Genomic DNA, 8,325 nt, shown 5'->3' on the forward strand with positions numbered 1-8,325 from the left:
AAGGAGAAAACTGGGGTAATGACGTTAAATACCTTGCCCAATGCTTCATAATTAAAAAGAAGCAGGAATCACTTTTAACTTAGACATTTTTACCCCAGCGCCATACTGCTCTTACAGTATTTGCCTCATGCTATACAGCTGTAGGAAATAGGTTTGACAGAGAAGTACCTGAAGCGTGTGTTCCACTGAGTGGTATTAGTTGTGGGCTGTCACGAGAAGAGGCATTCCTTTCACAAGGTAGACTTCTCCAGCTGAGGCAGTGCCAAAGGCAGCTGATTGCTGAAGACTGTCTATTGGCAGAACTCCCAGAAGCTGGAGCAATAAGTCTCTCCTTCCTAAGGGGGGATTTGGATGGTGTAAGACTACCTGTGCATGATGGCATACCCTCTCTGTGCCTATGGCTGAATTACTCATTCATCGCAGCGTTCCTTCTCATGCAGCCCAGATGCACTTTCATTTGGTTTTGTTTCACCAGAGAGTGTGTGTGCTTGCCAAAGGAGAGAAGGAGGAGAAAGAGAGAAGAGGGGGAAAGCACCCTCCCTTCTGTGGAGCGTGGCCATGCTGCAATCCTTTCTCCTCCATTTCTCCATTCTGTTGGGATTTGGGGCACACATGCACACCTGCCCAAAGTGTTTTTTTGAATGATTGTGGCTGGGATTCAAATCACAGTTGGCTGTGTGGGATTTGGCTCCCTTTAACCACTGGGCTACAGCCCGTCCCAGATATGCTTTCCTAACCTTTTCAAATAGAGAAATCCAGGTATTGTGACTAATGATTAGAGTTAGTCTGTCACCTGTTTGACCTTTCTGCCTAGTTATCTAAGGCCTGGTTGATGTTGGAGCTGGGGCTCAGGGATGGGGCAAAAGTCTGGGCTCTCCTGGGACCAGCAGTTAGCGTAATGGCTATGTCGCTGAACTCCCACATAGTCGACTGCGGTTCGTGTCCCGGACCCGGTGGCTTAAAACTCACGCCGGGCGCGTGTGCGTGTGTGCCCAAGATCCCTAGAGGAGAATGGAGGAGAAGGGATTGCAGCGTGACCATCCCCCCTGGGGGGTGATTTCTCGTTTCCTGTCTCTCTGTCTCTCTCTGTCTGACGAGCACACGTGCCCTATAGCAAAAACCTCTCTCACACACACACACAAAAAGTCTGGGCTCTCCTATAACTAAGGACAACCCTGAAGTGTCACCTAGCTGCAAAGCTCTAGGTGCAGTTGGCTGATGCTTTCACCAAGGCTGCACAGCAGCCCAGCTTTTTCCTCTGCCCATTCTGTTCCCTCCCTTTTCTTCCCTTCCTTTTCATTCTTTTTTTTTTTTTGGAGAGGTTTTTGCTATAGGGCACATGCACTCCTCAGAAAGACAGAGAGAGACAGAGAGATAGAAAGAGAGAAATCAGCCCCCCCCCCCAGGGGGGATGGCCATGCCGCAATCCCTTCTCCATTCTCCTTTCAGAATCTTGGGCACGCATGCACACGTACCTGGCGTGAGTTCAAGCCACTGGGTCCAGGACTCAAAACGCGGTCGGTTGGCTGGCTACATGAGAGTTCAGCGACATAGCCATTACGTCAACTACTGGTCCCCTTCCCCTCCCTTCTACAGGTAGTGGCTCCAACAACACTACCTACAAAACTTGCTATGACTAATCTCCATCTCAGATTCAGTTTTCTTGGAGAACTCACCTTGTAACACCATGGTTTTATTTACTCATTAACTGTTTCTAATTGGAAGAGAGGTAATTAATACATTTCAAGTAAAAGAAAACTTGGTCGTAATTAACATCTTGTGGATCTACTCAATGCTCTCTGTCTAGGTAAAAGACTGGCCCCAGCGGAGTGTGTAGGCAGGGCCAATCATAATACTCACCTCCTGGCACTGTGCTTGTACAAGTGGTGGACACACAACAGGCTGGGGTAATCAGAAAGCTTCCTTACTCATTTTTGTACTGAAAGGTAGAAGTGATATTTCCCTTGCTTCTCAGATCATGGAAATGTTAGGATGTGATTCTAGAGATGCTGAAGACATTTTTTCCTGTCTACCAAGAAATCAGAAAAAATTAAGCCAGAGAGTAAAAACAAGAGAGAAAGAGAGAGTCCTGCCCCAGTCATAGTGGTGTGAGCAGAGTGCTGCTGCACAATACAGGAGTCACGTGGGAAGCCAGGGTTGTGATCCCAGGGTGACCTGAACATCCTGGATGTACTTGTGCAAGCCTGCGAGCCCCATATGCTGTAGGGGAGGATCACGGTGTGGTGAGACTCTGTCAAGGTAGCTGTCTCCCCCCACTCAGACAAATATGTAAATACATAAATTTTTAAATCTCCTTTAAAAAAACTTTAAAAAAGATCAAGAATTCTGTACCCATCAAATCCCCTGTATGCATCCTCTTTCTTGCTATTTTCCCAATATTAGGACCTATCCTAGTATCTTTTAAAGTTTTTTTCTTTTTTTTTTTTTTTGGAGAGGTTTTTTGCTATAGGGCACATGTGCTCGCCAGACAGACAGAGAGAGACACAGAGACAGAAAGCGAGAAATCACCCCCCAGGGGGAATGGTCATACCGCAATCCCTTCTCCTCCATTCTCCTCTTGGGATCTTGGGCACGCACGCACACGCGCCCGGCGTGAGTTTTAAGCCACCGGGTCCGGGACATGAACCGCGGTCGACTACGTGGGAGTCCAGTGACATAGCCATTACGCTAACTGCTGGTCCCTTAAAGTTTTTTCTTAAGGTAACTTAGCTTGTGTTTTCGATTGTAATAGAGAGAGTCTTGCCTAATATATTTGTGAGTTTTGTTTATTTGTTTGTGTATTTCTTTGTGCTGCCACTTCGTACAACCTAGTCCAGTTCAATATCCAAAATACTGAAGAATAAGCTATAAAATAATCCATTCTTCTGTCCAACTTCAGCACATCAAATTCTCTTCGAGTCACCATATATTGAAGAAAATATATGCTAGATAGTGTTTTGGGCTCAGGAAAGGGTCAGGGAACCAGCAGTTAGTGTAATGGCTATGTCGCTGAACTCCTATGTAGTCGACTGCGGTTCAAGTCCCAGACCCAGTGGCTTAATCTCACACTAGGCACATGTGTGTGCATGCCCAAGATCTCAAGAGGAGAATGGAGGAGAAGGGATTGCAGCGTGGCCATCCCCCCTGGGGGGTGATTTCTCACTTTCTGTCTTTTTGTCTCTCTGTCTCTCTCTGTTTTTCTGATGAGTGGATGCACCCTATAGCAAAAAATTCTCTCCAAAAAAAAAAAAAAAGAAAAGAGTCAGAAGTTTTATACAAGAGATATAAATGACATGATCTTTGTAAAGAAGACTGCTTCTAAATACAAAATTCCTTAGATTTAGCCTTACATGCTACTCTATAATAGATGCTTATTTGCTATTCTAGCCTGTTCCATTGCTAATGACAGAAAATACCTGAGTCTGGAAAAATTTTTTTTTTGGAGAGGTTTTCGCTATAGGGCACGTGCGCTCGCCAGACAGACAGAGAGAGACACAGAGACAGAAAGCGAGAAATCACCCTCCGGGGGGATGGCCATGCCACAGTCCCTTCTCCTCCATTCTCCTCTCGGGATCTTGGGCACACACGCACACGCGCCTGGCGTGAGTTTAAGCCACCAGGTGCAGGACACGAACTGCGGTCGACTATGTGGGAGCCCAGCGACATAGCCATTATGCTAACTGCTGGTTTCTGAGTCGGGAAGATTTAAGAAAGTAGAGGTTTATTCAGCTCATGGTTTGGAGGGCCAAGGTTCAAGGGCACGTCTGGTGAGGCTGTATCACAATGTGGTGTGGGCGAGGAGCATGACCCAGAGGGTGTGTCTCATTCCCTCTTTTTATTAACCCACCAGGATTCAACCACAGGAACCCCATAATCACTTCACCACCCCCAAAGGCATCACTTTTAAACAGTTTGAAGGTATTAAAAGGAAACTTATTAGATGTTTTAATATGTAATAAGATACAACAAAGTTCTAACACATGAATTTTGAGGGGAAACCCAAACAATTGCATCCCGCAGCTAAATTTTTTTAAAGAATATTTAATTAATTAATTTGTTTGTTTTAGTTTGACCAGAGAGGAACAGAGAGAAAGAGGAGAGAGAGAGAGAGCAAGCAAGCTGCAAGTTCCAGGACTCGAGTCGTGGTCAGCCATGTAGGAGTCCAGTGCCCTTAACCACCATGCCACCTGCTGCCCCCAACCCCAACTAAATCTTAAAACATTATTTATCTATGATTATACAAGGAGTCTTTAAAAAGTTCATGGCAAATTGGTATTATGAAAAAATTATGCCTGGATTTTAATTCTTTTTCACCAAAATACATTCATGCTTTAGTTACATTTTTTCATGAACTATTTTTTGTAAAAATTTTCTTATTTAACTTTATTTATTTTTAATTTGACCAGATAGGGAGAGAGAGAGAGAGAGAGAGAGAGAGAGAGGGAGAGAAAGTGAGAAAGCAAGCCCCCAGGTCCAGGACTCAAACCACAGTCGACCATGTGGGAGTCTAGCGCCCTTAACCACCACACCACCTCCCAGCCCCTTCCATGAACTATTTAAAGAACCATCATACTGCCTTTCCAGTTATGATTATGTCTGCAGTTGATAACCTAAAAGATATCCCCAAATACAGAAAATGGCTTTAAAATCACTTTTTAAAAAACTTACAACAGTGGGAACCAGCAGTTAGTGTAATGGCTATGTCGCTGGACTCCCACGTAGTCGACCGTGGTTCACGTCCCGGACCTGGTGGCTTAAAACTCACGCCGGGCGCGTGTGCATGCATGCCCAAGATCCCGAGAGGAGAATAGAGGAGAAGGGATTGCAGCGTGACCATCCCCCCTGGGGGGTGATTTCTCGCTTTCTGTCTCTGTGTCTCTCTCTGTCTGTCTGGCAAGCGCATGCACCCTATAGCGAAAACCTCTCAAAAAAAAAAAAAACTTACAACAGTTATAGATCTATAAACAAATTGTGAAAATAGTAGAGTTCCACATAACTCACACCCAGTTTTTTTACTGTTTTTTTAAACTTTTATCTGCATTTATTTTATGCTGACTTTATCCCCATTCCATAAGTTTATGTTTCTTCAGTTTCTTCTGGGGTATCTTTTTCTCCTGTGTAACTTCCTCTTCTGGTTTAGGAACAATTTACTCCTTTTCGGTGAGGATCATCTCGATGTGGCGGGGGAGCTCACATATGGGTTAAACCACCCATGAGTTCTGTATGTACAACGGCACATTTTGGGTGCCTTGTTCACCTGAGCATGCCCAATGATCAGAGTCTACATCTAACCCCTTAAGTTCAGCATTACTCTTTATTTTTAACCGTCTGTAGCAAAAATTCAGCACTGTTTTTGGGCCACCCACCTTGTGTCCAGCCCCACTGTTTGTCCTGAGCACATTTATCAACTCCATCATCGTAACGACGGAATGGCACACACTGCTTCAGTAAAGTGATGTCCTTCAGATACTTGGTTGCTTTTGGGATATGCGTACCCTCAATGGTGTGGGCAGTTTCATGGATATTCTTAAAATGAACAGGAAGATCTGAACCTCTTGATTTGTGTGACTTTTGGGGTTCTCTGGATCAAGTGAAGAGCGAACCATTTTCCAAGATCATTTCAGGCCGCTTATGATGAAAAGAGGAAGAGCGGCAGCTTCTGTGAGAATTCATAGGAATTTGACCTCTCATGAGATTTTTGGCCCCCAGTTTCTATTATTAGCCTCTTATATTATCATGGTACATTTGTCACAGTTAATGAACTTGTACTGATATATTATTATTAGTTTTATATGTGCGTGTATGTATGTATGTATAGGGCAAATATGCATGCCAGAGAGAGACAGAGATAGAGAGAGGGACCAGCAGGTGATGTAGTGGTTAAGGCACTGGACTCCCACATAGCCTACTGCAGTTTGAGTCATGGACTAGCAGTTTGAAAATCACACCATGCACATGTGCGTGCATGCCCAAAAACCCAGGAGGAGAATGGAGAAGGGAATGTATTGTGGCCATCCATCCTGAGGGGTTAATTTCTCATCTTCTTTATCTCTGTCTCTCCAGTGAGCATACACGCCCAATGGCAAAAATAAATACATAAATATTTTAAAAAGAAGAAAAAAAGAGAGAGAAAGTGAGAAAGCTCCATCTAGATGGGATGTCCATGTGGCAATCCCTTCTCCATCTCTCCTTTTGGGATTTTCAGCAAAACACTCACACACACACCCAGAATGTTTTTCAATCCTCTGGGTCCTTGACTCAACCTGCACAGTTGGCCATGCTTGTCATCTGAAAGTGAAGATTTCTTAGATCCCTTGAAGTCAGAGAAAAGGGCTCAAGATAGCTGCAAACTAAATACTCATCATTTAGCATTATTTATTTTTTAGGTACATTGTCTGGGAGAAATCATTGTTCTTTGCACCCGCAATTCTTCCACTCTAGGATCATCACGCAACTAACTTTATTTCTCAAATGTACAAGAAGGATAAAAGATAACTAGTTTTCCTGCTTCAAAAGTATACCACTCTGATTTGAAAAATACAAAAGAAGTTTATGTTCTTGTTTTATGTTTAAGGAAGTTCTTAAACCCGAGGTCTCAAAATGAAAGCAATTCTCATCTTCTTCTTTGACAAGTCAGAAGCAGTAAATTTTGGAATTTTTATGTACAAAGGGAATATGCAGAGAAAACAGAAGAGATGGAGGTCTTTCTCTGTGTCACTGAAATTAATATTAACATATAGCAACAGTTGGCAAAGACCAATAGTGTCCAAGGATCTGGATGCAGGCCTCACTATTTTTTTTTTTTTGAGAGGTTTTTGCTACAGGGCGCGTGCGCTCGCCAGCCAGCCAGTGAGAGACAGAGAGACAGAAAGCGAGAAATCACCCCCCGCCCCGCCCCACGGAGGGGGATGGCCACGCCACAATCTCTTCTCCTCCGCTCTCCTCTGCTCTCCTCTCGGGATCTTGGGCACGCACGCACATGCGCCCGGCGTGAGTTTTAAGCCACCGGGTCCAGGACGTGAACCACAGTCGACTGCGTGGGAGTCCAGCGACATAGTCATTATGCTAACTGCTGGTCCCCAGGCCTCACTATTTAAAACAAGATACTAGACTTTGAGAATGTTTCTGAACATCTTTGTATCTTCTTTTTTTTTTTTTTTTTGGAGAGATTTTCACTGTAGGGCGGGTGCGCTCGCCAGACAGACAGAGAGAGACATAGAGACAGAAAGCGAGAAATCGCCCCCCAGGGGGGATGGTCACGCCGCAATCCCTTCTCCTCCATTCTCCTCTCGGGATCTTGGGCACGTACCCACACGCGCCCGGCGTGAGTTTTAAGCCACCGGGTCCAGGACGTGAACCGCAGTCGACTACGTGGGAGTCCAGCGACATAGCCATTACGCTAACTGCTGGTTCCACATCTTTGTATCTTGAATTCCTTATTGGTTAACTGTGTTATAGAGAAGATAATATGAAACTAGACGTGCAAAAACAATTGTAAGAGCTATTATTTCTAACTCAGTGTGTTCACTGTCAGTAACAACGCCATTAGTTACCATTCACTGAAGGCAGCTTGTGGACTTTGTTATTTGGAAGCTCAGTTGGGGCAAAAGCCAGCAAGCAGTACGTTTAAAAATAGGAGTCCACCGCATTTTAAAATTCTTCCGATTAGCAAAAGCGGTAACCTTGGAAACCAGACTGGCAACAGCCCTTTCAGTATTAAAGCTCTCCCCCAGCTTTTCTCGCAGTTAAGGCGACACTACTTTATAGTCCTTTTGTGTTTTCCTTTGCACATCGTTGACACAAACGAGAAAATCCCCTTCTCCAGAATCAAGTACAAAACATTTCTAGTCGCTTTTTTCGGGCTGCAGCTCACCTAGTTTTCCCTACTTTGGTTGCAGCCCGACTTCCTCAAAGTCAGAAACCCTCGCGAAGGCCACTGAAGGCCAGAACTCCCTAGACCTTGGATCAAGGTACTCAGATACGTAACAGCTGGCCCAGGTATACAGAGATACCCTACACCGCCAAAATTAACCCTTTCCAGCAGAGAAAATGCTCGCGAGATAAGACTGCGAGAGGCCGAGAGGAAGCCCTCTTTCTCGCGAGAAGAGGGGGTGTCGGCGGAAACTAGGAAACGGCCCCCTAGTGAACGCGGCCCCAGCCAGTGGGCGGGGCCAGGGTAAATCCGCCCCCTTCCGGCTCCTCGCCCCGCCCCACAACCCTGAGGTGTTGGGCTGGGGGTTCGGGTGGCTGGGTTCTCCTAATTCCCTTCGGCGGGCGCAGGGTCGGGTTCAGAGTCCCCGGAACGCGCTTTGGCCGAGTTGGGGA

This window comes from Tupaia chinensis, unplaced genomic scaffold (assembly GCF_000334495.1).
Source record: "Tupaia chinensis unplaced genomic scaffold, TupChi_1.0 Scaffold141044_1, whole genome shotgun sequence".
In the NCBI taxonomy this organism is placed as follows: domain Eukaryota; kingdom Metazoa; phylum Chordata; class Mammalia; order Scandentia; family Tupaiidae; genus Tupaia; species Tupaia belangeri.